Source organism: Marmota monax, unplaced genomic scaffold (genome assembly GCF_021218885.2).
Source record: "Marmota monax isolate L192 unplaced genomic scaffold, Marmota_monax_Labrador192_F-V1.1 WCK01_AAM20220418_F8-fsc00016, whole genome shotgun sequence".
Taxonomy (NCBI): Eukaryota; Metazoa; Chordata; class Mammalia; order Rodentia; family Sciuridae; genus Marmota; species Marmota monax.
In genome coordinates, this window is record NW_026695209.1 from 16,044,529 (window position 1) to 16,066,852 (window position 22,324).

Here is a 22,324-nt window from a genome sequence, read left to right on the forward strand (position 1 = left end):
CCTAAAGTCTAAAGCAGTAGTTGTTTTTCATCCAGTTTTTACAACTGAGACTAACCTTGGGAAATCATTAGAAAAGCCACCATACCATAATAAATAAGTAAATAAAATCAGAAAATACGTTGTCATTTTCTATTCTGTAAATAATTTTTGAAATGTATTTTGTATATGGTGGAATAATACAACCAATGTAACAACTATTGCTGATCTTTCCAGTCTGCCTTATTCTCTGTGAAATACAAAACCACTGTCAATTGTGAAACTATAACAAGAAGAAAATCTAAAATACACATCTGAGATTTGATTTCAGCATTTTTCAGAAATACAAAATCTTCTATGCAATAAAATAACTCAAGAGAAACACATCTGATTACCCTCCGTTGGGAGTTGTTTATTTTAAAACACATTGATTCTGTACTGTGATTTTTTTAAAATTTAAAATCATTACTCATAAAGAGCTAAAATCTCACAATATCAGAGCCAACCTTTGTTCTTACTACTGTGTATTTGAGACTGTTGACTCCTATTTGATTGTGTGAAATATTCGGGAAACTATGGCATGTGCTCTTCGGTCCCTTCCTGATGATAGGATCGTTAGTGAATTTATTTTCCAACTACAGGTCAGAGAGAGTGTTTTTGCTTGTTTTCATTTTATCAACCAAACACAATTTGGAAGGTTCATACTAGACAATGTCATCATGAATCACCAGTATGACAAGATCAGGAGTTAGCCATCTGTGACTGTGGAAGAAATTCAGTCACCAATTTTTTTATTGGTGACTTTTTATTTTTATTCCATGTCTTGCAAACCACTAATGGATTTTATAAGTGTAAATGCCTGAAACAAAATACAAATAATAGTATTTTATGACACATGAAAAGCATATTCAAATTTCAGTGCCCATAATTTGTTATTAGAAGAGTCATACACAATTTGTTATTGGCTATGACGGATTCTGCAACATAGTAGGAAAGTTGAGTATTTATTTAAAACAGAGATCTTGTGACCCCCTAATCCTATAATTGTTATCATCTGGCCTGTAGTGGACATTATGTCCCTCCTAAAATCATATGTTGAACTTGAAGCCCTAAAGGTAACTGTATTCTCAGACAGAAACCTTAATTAAGGTTAAATGAGGTCATAAGGGTGGGGTTCAAATCTATAAGACTGATATTTGTGTAAAAAAGGAGGATACACCATCAGTGTGGTTGAAGAGAGAAAAGGCCATAGGAGAAGCACACAATCAAAACCAAACTTCAAAACTGTAAGGAAATAAAATTTCAGTTGCTTAAGCCACTGATATTTGGGTATTTTTATTAGGGTACCATAGGGGATTAACACATGGCCCTATACAAAATGCTTGCAACTCAGGTCTAGGCTACCCTTTCCCTTTCCTTGCCTCTACTGTTTTGGCTCTGTGTATGTGTACCTGTCTGCTAACTAGATATTTGTTAGTAATTTTTCTAAAATGACAGCCTTCCAAATATGAAATTTATATTGCTTCCTTAATTAATTGTGTGGCTACTCATCTAAAAAGTTTATATTTGTTTTTGAATTATTTTTGATTCTTCTGATTTTTGTTTGTTTGTTTGTAATCAAAATTGAATTTCAGTTGGCTTCATTCTGTTACGCACCCCATGTCACATACTACTTTTGCCTCTTTTCTTCAGGAACATTCATCCGTGCCACATGGACACAGAAATATAGCCCAGAGCTGGTTGATCGTAAATCAAATCAAGTCCAAGTAGCTCCCTTTTCAGATTCAGTGTTCTCCAGAAGTGGGAATCTCAGGATGTTTCAAAGTAACAAAGAAATCAGAAACTCTGGCTGTTCCTGAGTCTGATTCAAACTACAAAAATGTTATCTTCCATTGAATCCTACTTTATTGTACATTGGTGCTCAAATTTTTCAATAGAAAAGAGGGGAAAATCTTGCTTCTATACACATATAGAATAAATATCAGGAATAAAATAAATATCAGGACATAAATAATATAAGAATAAAACAGGAGTTGGAATCATGACGATAATCATTTAGTCTAGTTCATGCTCATAGCTTCATAGATGAGGGTTTTGAATAATTTGATCTTTGCTTTTATCAGTCAACCTAGGTTGGGTTGGGTTGCAGTAGTTGCAGTAAACAAAACAAGAAATAATTTCTCATTCTCCTTACTCAAGTGGAAGGGTAGGGAAGGAGTGGGTGAACTTTTTAGCATATATTACCTTAGGGACTGGAGCTGGTAGAGGCTCTATTTTAGTACAAGCTTCCATGGGCATTGGGCAGAGAGAACTGTCTTGCACTGCTACTTTAAATGATTTCCTCTAAGAATAACATGTTACTTTCACTTTCATGTTGATACTGATGGTTATCACCGACAGGAGATCTGCTCTCTCATACGTTGAAGTATAACATTAGAGAAGCATGCAGAGTCAAGCATATAAAGCAGGATTTATTTTTTTTTAAAGGGGGCAGAGGGTAATAGACTTTTCCCAGGAGGGAGAAGGGGGCCATAGCTGGTATCCTGGTATCCCCAGAAGCAAGGCATTCTGCCTTTTTTATATGCCTTGGGCTTCTTTTGTTCTGTAAGGAACTCTAAGGAAATAAAATTTCAGTTGCTTAAGCCACTGAGATTTGGGTATTTTTATTAGGCTCTCTTCCCCTTATCTCTCTCTTTCCTGCCTACATGACTAGGCCCAGGAAATGTTTGGTGGGATGGCCAAAAGGTGAGAAGCAGATGAGCTGGAGGGGCCAAGGTGGCATGATCTGGGCAGGAAGGGGGCGGGGCGTAATTAACAACTCCCTGAAGGGCGGGACAATCTCTGAGACAGGTTGGAGCAGGGGGAGGTTATCTTGATAAGGGTGGAGGAAGGGCTCTAAAGGCATTTCAATACCTCAGGGGGCAGTCTCCAGCTTCCTGGGACTCACTCAGATTGGCCTCCTTGATCTGACCTGACTTGATTTACCTATTTACTAACTGCCTGTTTAATTCTGGCTTCAATATCAATAGCCAAAGAAAGTCACAGGGCTATATAAGGGAACAGGGACATGCCATCCTATTGTGCCCAGAAAGAGAACTAGAACATTTGTAAAGAGTCTCAGTGTCTGCCACAAACAGCAATTACTACAACTTAATACAACTAAACTAAAAGCTACTACAATTCATCCTCTCCCTCATTTGAAGGAGACAGACAGTGTGTTTCTAATAAGGCATTTAAAGAAAAAAAAAACAAATGTTTTCTTCTCTCCTAACATTGTTCTTACCATCTTTTCAGATATAGCAGTTAAGGTCTGTCAGTAGAGGGGAGACCGTTCCCCAAAAAATAGAAAAGGAAGGCTTGCGTTTTCCTCATTTCTAAATTTGAGGAAGAGAAAAGAATGCTTCTTATGTTTGCTTTTTTTCTTCAGACAGTACTAATTATGAAGATAGATTTTAAAAAGTACTCAAGATTTCATCTTATAGCTTCTCTAAAACAGTAGGAAAAATTCAGAATCTATGTGACTTATGGTTTGAGACTTCAGAAATAAAAGATTCACAGTAGACGGGCCAATATTGGCTCTATGGACAACAAATGTCAATAATAACATGGGAAAGACAGTGGAATGAATCTGACCTAACTTTCCCATATGAATATACCACAGTGAATTTCACTATCATGTACAAGACACTAATTAACAACAACAACAAATCTGTAAGCAAATAGCAGAAATTTCAGTAGAGTAGAGGGAAGGGAACTGGAAGAGGGAAGAGGGAAAGGAAAGGGGAATAGGGACTGAATTGGAGCAAATTATATTCCATGCTTTTATTATTATGTCAAAATGAATCTTAATGTCATGTATAACTAAAAAGAGCCAATAAAAAATCAATTTTTTTTTTAAGTGAAGGCACTTCTCAAGGAAGTAGAAGATCCAACTCTCTGGGCATATATGTAACTGTTATAAGCATGATGCATGTAACCAAAGTTCCCACAAATCACTAGAACTATAGTAAGCTACAATAACATTAATTTATATGTGTGAAATTATGTAAACACTCTAAACTTTTTATCAAACCAGAGAATAATAGCAAAAGCAATGAAAACTAAGTTGGTTACAGGTGCTCAAGTGCAAGAAAATGTATCATAACAAAACCCATGTAGAAACAATCCCAGCCCACATAATTGCAATTTTACCAAGTCTCTGTGAGTGGGAGACTCAAAGTAACTAACCTCCTTAAAAGAAGAGATATTAAGGAACCGAATCAATGCTAAGAATCTAGTGTCTTGATTGCTACTTCAAGGTTTACTACACCCCCTTATCTTTCAGCAGTTAACTGAATTATTTTCCATGAAGGTGCTCATCTATACAATTTCTAGAATTTTCAATAATGACGTTCCACACAACTATATTTATGAAATGATGTTATCAGTATAAAATATAGATGACTATTATGGTTTGGATGTGGTGTGCCCCAAAAGCTCACATGTAAGACAATGCAAGAATGTTCAGAGAAAATTTATTGGGTTATGAGAGTTTTAACCCAATCAGTAATTAATCCCCTGAAAGGTATTAACTGAGTGGTAATTAAATGTAGGTAAAGTGTGGCTGGAGGAGGTGGGCATTGGGGAGTGTGGCTTTGGGGTATATTTGTATCTGGCCAGTGGAATCTCTGCTTTCTGATCATGATGTGAGCTTCTTCCCACTGCCACAAACTTCTGCAATGATATTCTGCCTCACTTGGAGCCCCAAGGAATGGAGCTGTGGATTGATACCTCTGAAAATGTGAGCCCCAAATAAACTTTTCCTCCCCTACAATTGTACTGGTTAGGTCCTTCAGTCACAGCAGTGAAAAAGCTTACTAAAATAATGACTTAATTCACATGCAACACCTTTGCAAATTTCAGTGAATTATATCACTCTGTTATGTTATCTTCACTCTTCTTGATACACTTATGAATTATTATACATTTTAAGACTACCAAGTGATTTACTTAACTTGGCTTCTCAATATCTGTTTACAGAAATATGTATTATTTTCCTACCTAAACTGGGTAGTTTAAAACAACAGAAATTAATTTTCTCTTAGATGTGGAGGAAAGAAGTCCAAAATTAGGATGGGTGGGACTATAGTCCCTCTGTAGCCCCAGGGGGAAGTTTCTTTGTTTTTTCAAGCTTCTAGTGTCTATCTAGAAATTCCCGGAAGTTCCTGGGATTAAGGCCATGTCACTCCATCTGTGCTTCTGTCTTCATGTCACCTTTTTCTCTTCTGTCAACTCTCACTTCTGTGTTTCTGATAAGGAATAATCTGCTTATTAAATGTGTTTTATTTCAGGCCCACCCATGTAATCCAGAAAGAACTCTTTATCTCAAGATCCTTAGCTTAATTACGGGAGCAAGGACCATTTTTCAAAATGAGGTAAAATTCACATGTTCTAGGAATTAGAATTTGGATAAATCTGTTTTAAGGGTACTATTCCATCCACTACAAGGTGTTTTTCTTAACATGATTTTTGTCTCTTGGGAATAGAAGATTAATTTCTTTCTTAATCTGATTACTAATAAATATTTGGAGGAAGGGAATGAGGAAGAGCACCAAATCCAGACAGGATGACTTAAAAATGTCTCTATCTGTGGACAAACCATTGTTATAAAAAGAAATAGCTAACAAATTTGATGAAAAGTAGTTGATAAGAGCCTACAGTGTCCTGACTAGGGGCCAAAGAAATCCTATTTGATCGCTAAAATATAAACTAGCTTTTCCTAACTCTTGACAATGAGTTTATGTAGGAAATTAATGTACAATTTCAAGAGGCTGCTTTTTATGAGTAGTGAATGAAAAGGTTATAAAGACTATCTACCTCAGATTTCTCAGCAAGCAAAATTCTACTGCTTTAATGGTACTGTTATTAGAATTTGCACTTAAGTGGAAATGCTTTTTAAACTGAAGTGTTTAAAATTTGAGGGTAAGATTTTAAATTTGAATTGGATTATCTAAGAGTCATTTCATCTCATTTAAGCCTCAGTTTACCATCTGTACAATGGAGATAGTTTATTGATAATATTCATAACAATAATGATGATAGATTTCTATTTTTAGAATTTTTTAAAAAATAGAAATGAAATATCAATAATAGCTATCCTGATTAAGCCAAAATATTTCTCAACAATTTTTTATCCTCCTCCTCATCATTAAAACCATTAACTATATATACCAAAATGCTTTTCTTAAAATAGTTGTAACATGAATGGAACTAAGAATTATTAGGCCCCAGACTAGAACCAACCTACCTACTATACTCCTTTGTTGGCATGCTTTAGTGGTTTCATGTATGTACTTATTCTATTTCAATTACATATGATAATCACTTAGTCTCTAATATGTATAAAGCAACAATGAGGCATTCAGAAAATATCACAAGTTCTTCCCATAACACATTTCCAGTCATACCATCCTGCTGTTATTCAATAAAGATCCAGTGTATGAACAAGTTGATTAGATTTGAAAGCATTTAATGCAACAGGGCTTAAAGAGGGAGAAGCCCTTTAGGAAGAAACCATAAATCAGTAAAGTCAAATGCAATAAGCCAGTACCATGATGAAACTAGAATAATAATTTGTAAACACATTTAATAAGCAGATTAAACACAGGGAGGAAATTGTTAAGAAATTCTTAATGATTAATGTTGATGGAATGCCTGAATAACAAAGCAGACAATTAATCAAAGACAAGTAGAAATTAATGTTTGTGATTTGTGGCCTGGAGTTAAAGGTCTAGTAAGAAAGAAAGGTGGAATGCTCCATGAGAGAATGCCTGAAAAAAGATATGGAATAAATATTGTTGTTTACCTCAAAGCAACAAGTTGGTAGGTTGCAGCAAAAATTTAGGTCAGAATAACTCACTAGTAATTATCTGGTTGCTAAAACAATGGAATGCAAGGCAGGAAAACTTTGCACAATGTCAGCAATTATATCACAACACTGGTAACATCCATCTGGCCTTCCTATGGGTTGAGACTGGAGTGAAATCCTGGGACAGAACAGCTGGGATGTGCATCAGACCTCTATGCCTTCACTTATTATTTCCTTTTGTAAAATGATGTGTCTTACAGATAAATATATTATGTGTCAATGCTCTTATTCTACCGAAATATACTTAAATTTAAAAAGTATGAATTTTGACAAAAGTAGTAAAATAATATGTAAATTTATCATTTCCTCAAAAATCCAAAGGAAGTCAAACAAATTCTCAGAATGATTTTCCAAGTAAATAATTAGGCTTATCATATATATATCTGTAGTTGCAAACTAATAAAGTTAAACTTTATATAAGGAATTATGGTGAGAAACCATTCAGACAAAACAATCACTTCACAATTAATTAAACAGCACAATGCAAGAGTTATGAGAAAACCCACCTCTGTAATTTGTCATCTAAGGGTTCTCTCTTTGATTCATTTCTCCTCCCCACACACCAGATTGACCATTTTTCAGATAGAAACCTACTCACTATTGAGATATAATTTGTTAAAGGAAAAAAGCCTGTGCCACATTTTTGCAGCAATGCCCACTTCTAGATTAGAAATTCTGGAGTCAAGTTTAACTAAAAAGTGGAGGCAGATGCACAGTGTGAGCAGTAAGGGCATTTCTTGTCTTCCTGGACATTTTGTTTGATTTTTGTTTTTTTTTAAGATGAAGTCAAGTGTGCATGGGTGTGTGTTAAAGTTCATTTTGCTCAAACTACAATTTTATAGAGTTCCAAAATATGTACTACATCTGGTTTATTGTTCCCTCCCAAACATTGGACAAAAAAAGACACTTTTCTTAAGTGATCCACATCATCTCCAGGGTTGTATGGTTTGAATGTGCCCCCCCCCAAAATTAGGAGTTGGAAACTTAGTCCCCATGCAACAGGGTAGGGAGGTGGAGGCTAATGAGAAGTGATTTGGCCATGAGGGTGGTGCCATCATGCAGGAAATACTGCCACCATAGTGTGAGTGGATTCATTACTGTGGGACTGAGATTGTTACTGAGGGAGTAATTGCATTATAAAAAGATGGATTCAGTCCCCTCCCCCCACACACACCTTCCTTCTCTTTGCCTTTCTGTCATGGAATGATACAACAAGAAGGCCCTCATCAGATGCTGGCTCCTCAATTTTGGACTTTCCAGGCTTCAGAACTAGAAGGAAATACATTTCTGTTCCTTACAAATTACCGGTCTCAGCTTGTTTGTGTTAGAAGCCCACACTAGACAAAGACACAGGGCATCATCTGTATGTTCTCTTTCTTCTATACCTTCTTGATCCTATTCTGGTTATCACATGAAGTCCTTTCTTAAAAAAAGTTCTGTCTGTGAAAGATGAGCATATGAAAATTCCAAGCCACTAGTCTAGGAAACTGACACAGGATTGATCACTGCAACAGACCAAATGTCAAGTAAAGAGCAGTTAAATTATCAGAAAATCTGACAGACTGTCTCTAGTCAGGGGCCAGTTATGTAGGTTAAAACTAGTTATGTAGGTTAAAACACAGGAGGGCAGCTGTAAAAGGTTGAAATTCATTGTTACTTGGAGAGATAGGAGTCCAGATTGTGAGGCATGGGTACTTCTTTTTCCGGAATTTATTGTCTCCCAGAGTTTCAGTATTCACCTCCTTTCTTCAGGGCCCCTTGTTTGATATTTACTGTGTGTCCTTTTAGGACTAATATGCAATGAGCGAAGGTCAAAGTCCAGAGCCTAACATTCAGTATTCACCTCCTTCCTTCAGGGCCCATTGTTATCAGGAAAGATTTACTGGAAGGTTAATGCTTGGCTAGTTTCCCCTCCCTCATCCACAGCTGCATTGCCTCTCCACTTTTCTTTGGGGGGTTGTCTGGTAGGAGTATTATTTTCCATAACTCTTCAGAGAGCAAGCTTCAAAACCTCAAGAACCTCAAGGGGAGGGGGCAAAAGGAGCAAGCTCATTGCCAGCAGTTCTTGGACATGGCAGCCCCTGTAGATACTCAGAAAGTAGGTTCACATCTGTGAACATTGTGATCAGGGTGTCAGCTTCTATGTGAGTGGGCTCTTGCAGGAAGGGGGAAGGAGAGGAGAAGCAGGGTGAAACATCTGGGCAGAATGGAGTCAGCTTGACTTAGCATCTAAATTAACCCATAGTTATGCTAACAGGCGTTATATCCCTAGGAACTTTGAGAATCCCTGACTTCTTTCCTCTCAGTCACTGTCCTGATAATAGATGCAAAAAAAAAAAAAAAAAAAATTCTCAACTCTATTTCACCAATAATTTAATTTTTTTTTATGGTATGTTATAGTAAGTTCTGCATCATTGCTCAAAGACTTATAATAAAACACATTACAAATATAATATTGCATCATCCTGATGCTAGAGATACTTTTTGTTTGTATCCTGACAAACCTTTGTTTTCTTATTTCTGCTTCCAAAATACCCTGTGAATATACTCACTGCTGCATGAGTCATGCTGTATTATTAATGTTTGTATTTATGTTTACATTTACCACTAAGAACTATTTTGAAGCTGAGGATGAGTTTTATTCATTTTCATGTTCCTGTGGCCCAGACCACATCCTAGAAAGTCATCTGGCTCATAATAACTGTTTGAATGATTCAGCACAAGCTGGCTAAGAGAATGCATTAACAGTGTTTTGCTGACTTAGATATTTTCCAGTGTTATTTAATATTTATCTAACACTTGTAGAGGATCCCACATAGAACCAAATTTGATAGGATTGATGGTCATCACAGTTCTTTGCAACAAGTACAATATTCCCTACGTTACGGGTTACAGTGTTTGAATAGCTCAAAAAGAAGAACAGACATCTCAAAGTCACCGTTTTTGTTGGTGTTGGGACAGAGCTTGATCATAGGTTCTAAAATACACTTTAAAAAATCCTCTTCTCCATAATTCCATTTAGTCTATTAGGCAACAAATTCTCCTTTTAAAAAGATCTTAAATTTCTTAAGTTTACCAGTTTTGTATTCCTGTGCATCATTTGCATTTGAATGTGGTAAATGAACATTACAAGTTTTTCTTTGTACATTAAATATGATTGTACTTTATTTTCTTTTATGTTGATTTGGAAGCAAGTGAAATAGAGGAGGATAGAGTTTTGTAAAATACTTTCCCATTGGAATGAAAGGCTATCGGACTAACTGGTGGATAAAAAGGAATCCCATTTTTGGACCAAATGTGAATTGAAAATACAGTATTGGAGTGCTTAAATAAGTAAAAGAAGGTCAAGTGATCAAGAAAAGGGATTGTGAGAGGGAATGACCAGATTAAATAAGGTACCATTGGGAACAATTTTATGTCAGACCTGTTACATTCAGAATAGGACAAGTAAGATGATAAGGAGAGATAAGAGAAGGCCTTGGATTTTTTTTTTTTTTTTTTAGTCTGGTTCTGGGAATTGAGTCTGTTGGGAAAACATAACGGCACCCAGAGAAAAACCCCAGCACGGCGTCTAAAGACCCTCCTTCTCTTCTTTGTTTCTTTCACTGGCGCGAAACGTTCCCACCGGCGCCAATGTTCAAACCCTGCTGGTGGGAAGCTTTAGCCCCAATTAGAATTAACTTCTTGGGCTCCGGAACTGACATATGGAAGAGCTTGCCAATAAACGGGCGACCTGTTATCTACCTCAGCCCTGCGACCTCTCCCTAGACCTATATAAACACACAGCCTTTTGTAATAAAGCGGGAAACCTCTTTGGTAATCTGTGTCATGTGGTGCGGCGTTTTCCAGTCTTACAGAGTCCAGGGATGCTTTACCTTTGAGATAAATCTCCAACATTTTTAAAAATTATTTTTTAAGACAGAATCATACTGAGTTGCCCAGTCTGGGCTCAAAATTATGATTCTTCTACCTCAGCCTGCTAATTTACTGGTAACTCAGGTCTGTGCCACCATACACAGCTCCTTTGCCACTATTAAATAGTGCAAAAATATTAGAAAAATTAGCTTTATAGTTTTGCATAAAGCTAAATTCACCTTAGGCTCCAAGAATGCCTCAGATAGCTAATGCATTCCTTTTCCCTGCCAAAGTGACTAGTTTGGAGATTTTCACAATGACCCTAGTTGGAACAATAAGATAGATAAGAGTCAATATTGGGACTTCTGTGTGGGCAATCTGAGAGGTGGTCTTTCTTTGATGAATTGCACATTAAAATGATATAAGGAGACTTAGCATTCAACCAAACTAGAGATATCTTTCAATTCTTGGCTCTAGAAACCTAGGTCTACATGAATTGGAACTAATTGATTATAGGGATCTTCCAGATATTATTAATATTAAATTAGTGCTGTATTTTCTGATAGTTTAATTAAACTCCCTGATATTCACTGATGTGAAAGCATTGCTGCTTGATTGTGTATTGGTGAGATGGATGAAATAAAACATGGGAGAAAAAGAATAGACATGATATCAGAAAATTAAACCTAAATTTTTGCATAAAATTCTATGGAACATGTTTGTATAGAATATCAGGATGGTGCTAATAATACTTCCCTGTTAATTTAATAAATGTTAGTTCTTTTCTCTCCCATGAAATATGTCCATTTAATGAACTGGAAGCACTTAGTGATAAAGTAAACGGAGGCTGTTCCCCTTGCTCCTATTGCACTCATTTGTTTAGTGAATTAACTGGATGATCTCAGGCAGAGTTTTGCAAGTGGGACACACCATTTGCTGTGAATGGGTTACAGGTGAGATGAAATATTGATCATCTCAGTCCTTAAGCTGTGTTTTAGTGAAGACATTGCTGGTGGCTGTAATAACATTTCAATAGTATATGACACAATTGTAGTTCATTTCTTATACAAGAGTCAAAATGTTAATGTTTGTGGTCAGCAGGTGCTTCTCTCCATAAGATGACTCAGCCACCAATATTCTCCTCACCTTGGCTTCTGCCACCTATTTTTTTTTTACCATTTTTATTCATAACCACCACATATTATTTCTATTTGTATCCCACTGGTAAGAACTAGACTCATAGGGCCATACTTAAGATACAAAGAAAGCTGGGACATACTGCCCATAGCTCAGCAGCCACTTCCCAGAAACAACTATCCTATGATAGAGAATGTGCATATTTTAAGTTACCAGATTTGTCAAAAGGGCTTGACAGGCTCGGCCTGTTATTTCTAAGCATGTGTAAGAATATTCATTTACTGAGTGTGCTATTTAAATATTATGATTTTTCTATGTGTTTCTTTTTTTTTAATTTTTTTATTGTTGGTTGTTCAAAACATTACATAGTTCTTGATATATCATATTTCACACTTTGATTCAAGTGGGTTATGAACTCCCATTTTTACCCCGTATACAAATTGCAGAATCACATCAGAGTGTTTCTTGATGTAAGGAAAATTAAGAAGAATAAAGCTAAAGTACTATTCAGTGGTACCAATGGACTTAAATGTTTTTGCTTGATGGCCCAAACATACTAAGTTGTCTAAGTATTCAATAGTTAGAAATAGGCCTATCTCTATCTGACGCTCCATTTTCTCTATTTACCATTTGGGTTAGCATGGGTAGGGGAAAATAAATTGCTTTTCTTTCCATCTTGAGTTCACATCCAAGGCTCCTATAACAAAAGATTAACAAAATAGAAAAATATACAAACTTATTTAATATAATATTTTAATACTTAGAAAACTTCATAAGAATAATGGAGAGTCCCCCATCCAAAAAAAAAAAAAAAAAGCAAAACAAAATACAGGTAAACCTGTGCATTTTTTATGCTAGGTTTATTGAATCACTGGACATTTAAGCTCTCAGGACACCAAATCAGACAAATGGGAAAATAATAGCTGTCCCTCAAAGGGAAAGGATCAATAACTAACTGATACCCCAAGACCATGTTTACTGGAGGGTTATAAACCAAATAAATGGTTTTCTCCTGCTGTGCAGAATTTAGAAGAGAAGGAACAATGAGAGGTTTTTTACTCTTTTCTCTCAACTAGACATTACAGACACAGTAATGGGGGAAAGTTGACCCAGTAAGAATTTTTAGCCTTTCATCAACTTTTTTTCAGTTTCCCAGAATCTCTTCTGCAGGCTCTGGAGCAAGATTCCTTAGCTATCCCTTACTGAGTGCCAAACACTGTAGGAGAAAAAATAACTTTCCTTCTTATTTTAGGTTCATGGATTAAGCCTCTATTAAAAATGGACAGATCAACAAAAGAAAAGCATAAAAATTTATTTAATGTTTTACATTAACAGAACATTCAGAAATGACTACCTAAAGAAATAGATAAATCTGTGTTTTTTTAATGCTAAGTTTGATGGAGAAATGAATAGTTGTGGAAAAGTGTGATTGGATAGAAAATATGATCTAGGGATAAAATACTGGGGTAGGGTATTTGGAAAAGCCTGTTTGACTCTTCTCTGCATCCTTGGTCTTTAGAATTTTAATGTTTCTTATAACTGCTCTAGGGGATTCCCTCCTAGGTTTTATCACTTGCTTCAGGGGAAAAGGGTAAGTGATCTTTCTGCTCCTGCCATCTTCTCAAATGCTCAGGTGCCATGTTTTGTAGTAGCAAGCCCTAAACCTTATCACATGATACTACCCTGGTTTACTTCCTCTGTCCAGCAGCCACTCCATGCTTAACCATTTCCTTTTATCTTTAACCTGATCTTCTTTGTCAAAAATCCACTGCAATTCATCTTACCAAGGGACTCACTGCCTCTCAACAGAGATAACAATGACAGTGATGCAGTTGTATGGATATGAAATACAAAGTCACCAATCCAAGTTTTCAGTGTTAAAACTTGCTTAATTTTGGGATATTAGTAGTTATCAGAAAGGATAAATACGTATAAATACCTTTATAGAAGACTTTTCTGTGAATAATAATAAATTACTGTTAGAGTCTGTAAACAAGTCAAGATGGCGCCTGGCATTTTGCAAAGGGAGTGGTTTGTGAAGTAATGACAGCGAGCCATTAAGTGTGGAGATTCCTTGTTGGTTGACTGCTGTATCTAGTTTATGTTAATCAAGATAAGCTGTGTGTAATGTATATATAGCCCTCTGGTCCTACAATAAACGGCTCCCACTCCTGCTGTATCAATCTACACAAGTTCCTCGTCACCCCCCCCCCGGTTATTTTGCTGCAGCCGGACTGCGGCAAATCACAAATCCACTCTTTATATCCTTGTCAATTTATCTTATATTCCTAAATATTCCCTTTACATAAAAGAATGAAAATATAATATGTTTGTATTAGATAAGGTAGCTAGCTCCTATAACAGTAAACTCACCATTTCAGTGATTAAGATTTTCTTTTTTCCTCAAAATAACATTATTTTGTGATTCATTAACATTCATTTAATGGCATCTTATTTCTTCATCCAAAACTATAGACTTCTTCACCAACTAATGCCATGTCTGGTCCTTGCCTATCAAATCCAGTTAAGTAGACAGTCCAGTGCTTTGTGTTTCTCTTTTGGGGCTGAGGGTTCTGCTTCAGGGTCATTCAGGGGTTCTGGCCTCAGATACTGGATCATCCTCAACACTTTGCTTTCAAGGTCATTCTGAACTTTACAATATAAAAGGCAAGAGAGAAGAGGAGCATGGAGGATCACACAAAGGAGAATTTGAACCAGGTCTAGAAGAGGCTAGAGAGAGGTCTGTTCTTCCACTAGCCCAAATTCAGCCCTTCAACCACACTTAATGACAGGGAGACTGAAAATGTGACTTAGCTATGGAAATGAGTTTGGTATACAGCTGTGAAAATTGGCCTTTCTTTTAACTTCTAAAAAATTATTCCATCAATTTGTCTTGCATGTTATATTTAATTTGGGCTTCAAAGTCTCAGTCCAGCGTGAATTCCCACTTCAACCTTAACAAATTAATTTCTCATTATGTACTGCAAAGAACTTCCTTTGCATCCAAACTAATTTACTTTCCATTTAACTGCCCTATTACTACGCCTTATCACAGGTCATTTCAACTCATTCTATTTGTATCTACTTTCTTCATCTTCTATAAGCCCCTCAACCCCTTATTCCCTTGAAAACATGACTTAAAATTTATCTTTTCTAGAAGGTTATTTAGGATTAATAAAACTATACCCCTGACCACACTCACCTAACTATCTCCTTGGTAATATTCTAATTTTTCCTCTCCTTTTCTCGTCTCATATTTCTGGGAGCCCTCAGAAGGGTAAGAGTTAGCAGTATAAGTCCATGAACAAATTACATAACTTTTGTGGCTCAGTGTACTATCTTTTATTAACATTCAGTTGATAGCATTTTATTTCTTTACCTGGTGCCTATGGACTTCATAACCTTGTACTATATCTGGCTCTAGCCTATCAAATCACTGGATATTGTTTAATCTTTCTATGGAATCTGCCTATAATTCTCCTCTTTCAATGGATATTATTTGCAATAAATGGAGTAGATAAAAAATTCTGGAGGAAAAATGCTCACAAATTTTTAAAAGAAATTGAAAAATCTAGAAGATCTTTTATTACCTTACAAAGTGCTTCAAATTCGTATGTATGTACAAAAATAAATACACAAATATATATATATGTGCAAATATATGTGCAATACATGTCTCAAAGATGTGTTTTTAAGTCAACTTCTATTGTTTCGTTATAAATCGTTCACGTTCTCTCAAATACAAAAAAAAATATCTATTTTTATTGACATTGTAAAAACTAATTTTCTTTAAAAGGGGAGGACATAGGGTAAAGAACTTGTGTTAATGTAAGTAAAAAGGGAATAAAAAGTAAAGATGATACTCAGAAAGAAGAGAAGGTCAAATATGCTGGGATATGAAAAAATGAAACGTACCAATTCAAATAATTGCTTGAAGAGATTATAAGATATTTTCACTCTAATTTTCTCCCTTAAAATCAAAAAACTTTTCCCACAAAAATTTTTTTCAGTGTCACTCACATGAATTAAGGGCACTTTTTTTTTTTTACTAGTCTTCTCCCAGTAAAACCACTATAGGTAAATTCCCCCCATTACTGGGTCTGCTGATACCAATCCTGAGTCCCATTGTATTTTATCTCAATATTAAATTCTATGTTTATCACCTATTATTAAAACAAATGCCCATTTTAGGTTTTCTTAATGTTCTGGTGCTCAAAGCTTTGGCAGGGAATGGGCAGGTAGGGAAACACAGTCCACAGTGTAGCTGAGGAAGGGACTGAGCAATTGGCTTCTGCTGCAGCCACGACGCCTGGCCCTAAATCTTGTGTGTGCTGAAATAGTGTTATTTCCTTTTCCCATAAGTGATTCTCATCTATGTACCATTAGAACCACAAAGGAAACATTTAAAATTCTGATTCCCAGGCTCTTCTTTAGTCTCATTATATAAAACTTCTCCAGCTGGTGGCCAAACTAAGAACCCCATAGGTCTTGCCTTCCTCTGCACCTGCACCTGCCCTGAAGTGAGATTCGCTTCAATTCTCCTCAAAGCTCTTCAGGCGGAAGGGAATTAGAGTGGAAAAGCAACTTAATTTTATTTAACTAAATAAAATTTATTTTCAATGTTTTATTTTCAGTGTTCTACAAGGGACTACCAAAAACAGAAAGCCAACATTTACTTGAAAAAAAAAAAAAAAAAAGATCAGCTTCCTGAGATTAAAAATTTCAAATTTTTTATCAAATTGAAAATTTGTTTTTATCTTTAGAAGTTTATTTTAAATATATTATTATAAATACTTCCTTTCTGAGGAGAATAGGAACATTTTCAAGGAAATAGGAATTCAAGGAATTCTGCCTTTCAGTGAATTCATTAGTATTGAGCACCAAGTGACAAAGATTCTCCATTTGACCAAAATTAAATGGGCCTTATGAATCTTCTCCTAGTCCCATCTGTGTACTTCCCCATACAATGCAATCTCAGCAAAAAAAAAAAAAAAAAATCTAAGTCATTTTAACAAAGTCCCATCATCACTTTCTGATCACCTATAATATCTAATCAGGTTCTTCATCCTTAGTGTCCACCAGGTAATATCTGATCACCATGGACTGTCTTCAACTTGAACCCTGTGTTAGTCAGCTTTTCTTCATTGTGACCAAAATACCCAACAAGAACAACTTATAGAAGGAAAAGTTTATTTGGGGCTTATGATTTCAGAGGTTCGGTCCAGGATTGGTGAACTCCATTGCTGAATGTCAGAGGCATGGCAGAAGAACATCATGGCAGAAGGGAGTAATAGACGGAAGCTGCTCAGCTCATTGCAGCCAGGAAGAAGAGGAGAAAGCAAGGAGCCAGACACAAGGTATAATTCTGAAGGCATGCCCCCAATGACCTACTTCATTCAGTGATGCCCCAAATGCCTACAGTAACCACCATGTCATCCATTCAAATTATTAATCCATCAATTGAATTAACCCAGCTCTTTGGTGGATACCTTTTATCCAAACCATAACAGGCTTTGTTATGGTTTGGATAAAAGGTATCCACCAAAGGTATCCACTTTGTTAAGTAAGTAACAACAACAACCAAAACTTACCTGATGCTGAGTTTTGGTTGTTGTTGTTACTCAAGGTCCATGTATTGAAAGCTTGCTCCTCAGAGTGGCAGTACCACAAGGGGGCGAGACCCTATGAGAGGTGGAACCATGTGGGAAGTCCTTACATCAATTGAAGGTGCTGTAATGGAAAAGGGATTAATGTAGTTTTTCTGGGACCTCTTCATACAAGAGAGTTTTATAAAAACCTGAGACTGGCCCCACTTACTTCTCTGTAGCATCCAGCATTGAGATGTGATTATTTGCTCCCACATGTGCACCTGCCATTGCTGTCCATCATGATGTCACACAGCCAAGAGGACCCTTATCAGAACAGAAGCAATGCCAGTACAATGCCCTTCAACCACCAAAACTGTGAGCTAAATAAACCTCAGGTATTTCATTATAGTGGCAGAGAGATGATTATATACCCCTGATACTTCCTCTAAGTAATTTTTTGACCCTTGAGCCCCCTAACCCTGCTCCTTGACTATAAATATTCCAACTTGCCCATTCTATATTTGGGGTTGAGTCTAATCTTCCTCCTCTATTGCAGCACCCCTTTGAAGACGTCTCTGAGCCTGTCTGGATGGTCCTGAATAAAATTTTATCCACTATGCTTTAAATATTATTGATTTTTTTTCCCCTTTAACACAAACACAAATTACTTTGAACTCTGTGGGAAATGGAATAGAAACCAAAATTAAAACTATTAATTTTTATTGTTTTTGAGAAAAAGATAGATAAAAATAGTATAGAACAGTAAGTGAATAAGCTCTGAGAATGATTGACATAAAATAAGTGGTTAAGAATTCAGAGGAAGGAGGGATTAACATTAATGAAGAAAATAGTAATGAAGAAAAGCCAGATAGCGGCAGTCTTGGCAATACAGAACTACGCTATGTTCATTGATCTTAAGGAGCTTTGATTTCTTTTTGGGAAGAAGTAGAAACAAGTCTGGATTATTATAACTGGGCCATAATTGAAGACATTTAAATCTAAAATTTGGAAATTTGGACTATGTTCTATAGAAAATAGTGAAATTGGTTAAAGGAGAGGTGTGAGGTCCTTTTGATTAAAATAACAATAGCTTACATATTATTATGCACTACATTTTACAGAGTGGCTGAGCATATGCAGAGCAAGTGATGAAGGGGGTGTAAATAAATATTCAGAGCAAGGTCATCCAGAGAAAATTAAACTTACAAAGCATTCTAAGCACCTGATCAAATAAATGAAAAGAAATCTTAAAGACGCAAAAAAAAAAAAAAAAAAAAAAAACAGGCTCAACTTTAAAGGGTCTAACTGGTTTCTTAACATCTCTTAACATCTTAACATCTCTTAAGATTAAAAAAAAAAAAAGTCTCAACCAGCACATTATAAATAGGAGTGAGAGAATGGGCAGAGATGCCTCCAGTTGCTAGACCTATCTTTGTACAGAAATTGTTGCTTCCAATATCTCCACTGGGGCTCAGAACAAGTACCCAAACTATGACCCTTGAAGGCCAATGAAGAACATTGGAGGACTTTAGAAATGAGGTCCTTCTAATCCTCTTCTGTTTGCTCACTGGCCCATTTTCTCCCAGTAAGCGACACATAGAAACCACAATTCTTCCTCCCTAGGCATGTCATAGAAACTTAAGCTCCTCTCACTCAAAGCAAGCTACTAAGCCTAGCAAAAGCTGCTCTCTTAAGAGACCCTCATTCCCGAGGATTCCTGCCTCATACTCAGGAGGAAGGAATGGTACAGATTATCCAAGAGCAATCTGAACATGCTGGGTTCTATTACTATTACATCATATTGTTTCATTCAGTTCTGCTGCTACATGGTGGTAGATTCTTCTTTAAACCTAAGCATAAAAATCAAAAGTATGTTTTGGGTTTGGGGTTCTTCATTTGTGAAGACTACTTTGCCACATAAAACTTTGATTAAATAAATTACTTACAATTTTGTTGACCTGTCTTTCATTTAGGAGTCTCAACTGTGACCCTCATGATAGTTCAGGAAAAGAATTGCACCTTTTCTCTTCTACACAGTCCTAATTGACATTTTGACTCACAGAACTAACTCCATTTTTATACTCTTTCACAAGAAACCTTGTGATGATAATTGCCATATTTATTTGTGACACTATTCCTAAAAGCTGAGGTATGGAATCAGGCTAGGTATCTGTCAACACATGAATGGATAGAGAAAATGTGATATTTATGCACAATAGAGTAGTATCTAGCCATAATGGAACCAAAATTGTGTCTTCTGCACCAAAATGGACAGAACTGGAGATAATGATATTAAGCTAAATAAACCAGACATAGAAAGTCAAGTATTTCATGTTCTCTCTCATTGTGTAGAAACTTAAAAAAGAAAAAAAAAAGTGACCCGAAGATAGAGGAATTACTACAGACTGAGAAGGGTGCCAGGGGAGAGCATTAATAGTAGAAGCCCAGAGAGACATGATCAATGCAAAATGTCTGCATACACGGAACTCTCACAATAAATCTCATTAATTTGTACAGTTAATATAGGTTAATAATTATAATGTTTAAAATACCATGAATTTTTTTTAGAGAAAGAATGACAAGATAAAAATGTTCACCAACTAATCCCAATGACATGTTAACAAATTTTTATTCTGATATACAAAACCATCTCTTGAGAAATTAATGTGAATCTGCCCTCAAGACCAAAAAATGCCTTTAAAGGGTATTTGGGATATGCCAAGCCTTGTATTAAGGACGTTATGGATACTAATTTATGTAGTCCTCTGTTATAAACAGATGCTAATACTCTCATTATCCAGATTCTTTTAAAATTATACATGACAGTAGAATGTGTTTTGGCAGAATATACATACGTAGAATATAACTTATTTAGGTTCCCACTCTTATGATTGGACATTATATGGAGTTACTCTGTTGGGTATACAAATACAAGGCTAGGAAAGTTATAACCAGTTAATTCTACTGGCTTTCCTATTCCCCTCCCCACACCCTTCCTTTTGTTTCCCTTTGTCTAATCCAAAGTACTTCTATTCTTCACTTCCCTACCCTCCCTTATTGTGGGTTAGCAACCACAAGTCAGAGAGAACATTTAGCCTTTGGTTTGGGGGATTGGCTTATTTCACTTAGCATAATAGTCTCCAGTTCCATCCATTTACTGGTAAATGCCATAATTTCATTCTTATTTATGGCTGAGTAGTATTCCATTGTGTATATGACATTTTCTTTATCCATTCAACCATTGAGAGATTCCTAGGTTGTTTCTATAGCTTGGATATTGTAAATTCAGCTGCTGTGAATGTAGATGTGGCTGTGTCACTGTAATGTGCCGTTTTTAATTAAGTCCACTGGATATAGACTGAGGAGTGGGACAACAGGGTCAAATGGTGGTTTCCTTCCAATTTTTCTAAAGTATCTCCATGCTGCTTTCCATAATCGGTTGCACATTCTTGCCAACATTTATCGTTGCTTGTGTTTCTTATAACTGCCCTTCTGACTGGGGTGTGATGCAATCTCTGTGTAGTTTTAATTTGCATTTCTCTATTTGCTAGGGATGTTGAACATTTTTTCATATATTTTTTGACCATTCATATTGCTTGTTCTGTCAAGTGTTTGTTCAGTTCCATTGCTCATTTATTGTTTGAGTTATTTATTTTTCTGGTGTTAAGGTTTTTTGAGTTCTTTGTATATCCTGGAAATTAATGCCTTATCTGAGGTACTGGTGGTAAAGATTTTCTCCCAATCCTAAAATCTCTGCACATGTTCTTGATTGTTTCCTTTTCTTTGAAGAAGCTTTTTAGTTTCATACCATCCCATTTATTGATTCTTGATTTTACTTCTTGTGCTTTAGGAGTCTTGTTGAGGAATTTAATTCCCAAGCCGACTTGTTGGAGAGTTGGGACTACTTTTTCTTGTTTTGTTTTGTTTGTTTTTGTTTTTGATACCAGGAATTGAACTCAGGGGCACTCAACCACTGATCCATAGCCCCAGCCATAGCCCCAGCCCTTTTTAATATGTTACTTACAGATAGGGTCTCACTGAGTTGCTTAGCACCTCGCTAAGTTGCTGAGGCTGACTTTGAACTCTTGATCCTCCTGTCTTAGCCTCTCAATCCACTGGGATTACAAGTGCCCCCTCTACTTTTTCTTCTAGTAATTACAGGGTCTCTGGTCTAAACTCTAGGTCCTTGATCCACTTGGAGCTGATTTTTTAACAGGGTGAGATATAGTGGTTCAATTTTATTCTATTACATATGGATTTCCTGTTTTCACAGCATTTGAAAAACAATTTTAGAGGAGGAAAAGTTTATTCCATGCTCACAATTTCAGAGATCTCAGTCCATAGTAGCCAACTGCATTGCTTTCTGTCCCAGGTGAGGGAAACATCATGGTGGAAGGGCATGATCAAGGAAAACAGCTCAGGGCATGACAATCAGGAAACAGAGGGAGAGCTCCCCTCACCAAGGACAAAATATCAATCCTAAAGGCACAATCACAATGAACCTCTTCCAGATATACCCTTCCTGCCTACAGTTACCAACATTTAATCCCTATCAGTGGATTACTGCACTGATTAAGGATCTCATAACCCAATCATTTCATCTCTAAACTTTCTTACATTGTCTGACATAAATGATTGAAGAACACCTCATATCCAAACCATAATATACCCTATAGGGCATTTTATCCTTTTTTTTTTTTTTTGAAATTATCAATAAAGTTCATTGGTAGCAGTGTAAATCAATTACAATTAAAAAACAAACTAATTTTCCATATGAATAAATCTTAATGCTATTAATTTCCTATAACATATCTGGCATGTATGTTTAAAAAAATCAACAATATTAATTTTCTTTGTAAAT

At 36.0% G+C, this 22,324-nt stretch overlaps 1 long non-coding RNA gene across 3 annotated transcripts in view; it reads left to right on the forward strand.

Annotated features, from left to right (window-relative positions):
- Nucleotides 1–22,274, forward strand: part of LOC131423672 (uncharacterized) — a 70,337-nt gene extending 48,063 nt beyond the window's left edge. For 2 of the 3 annotated variants that reach the window (XR_009225534.1, XR_009225533.1), the window contains 3 exons: nucleotides 17,088–17,232; nucleotides 17,777–17,858; nucleotides 18,020–22,274. This is a non-coding gene — a long non-coding RNA (uncharacterized LOC131423672). Of the gene's footprint in view, nucleotides 1–5,306; nucleotides 5,391–17,087; nucleotides 17,233–17,776; nucleotides 17,859–18,019 lie in introns of all 3 variants that reach the window. The other variant, XR_009225532.1, reaches the window with a different exon arrangement.
- The last annotated feature ends 50 nt before the right edge of the window (nucleotides 22,275–22,324 follow it).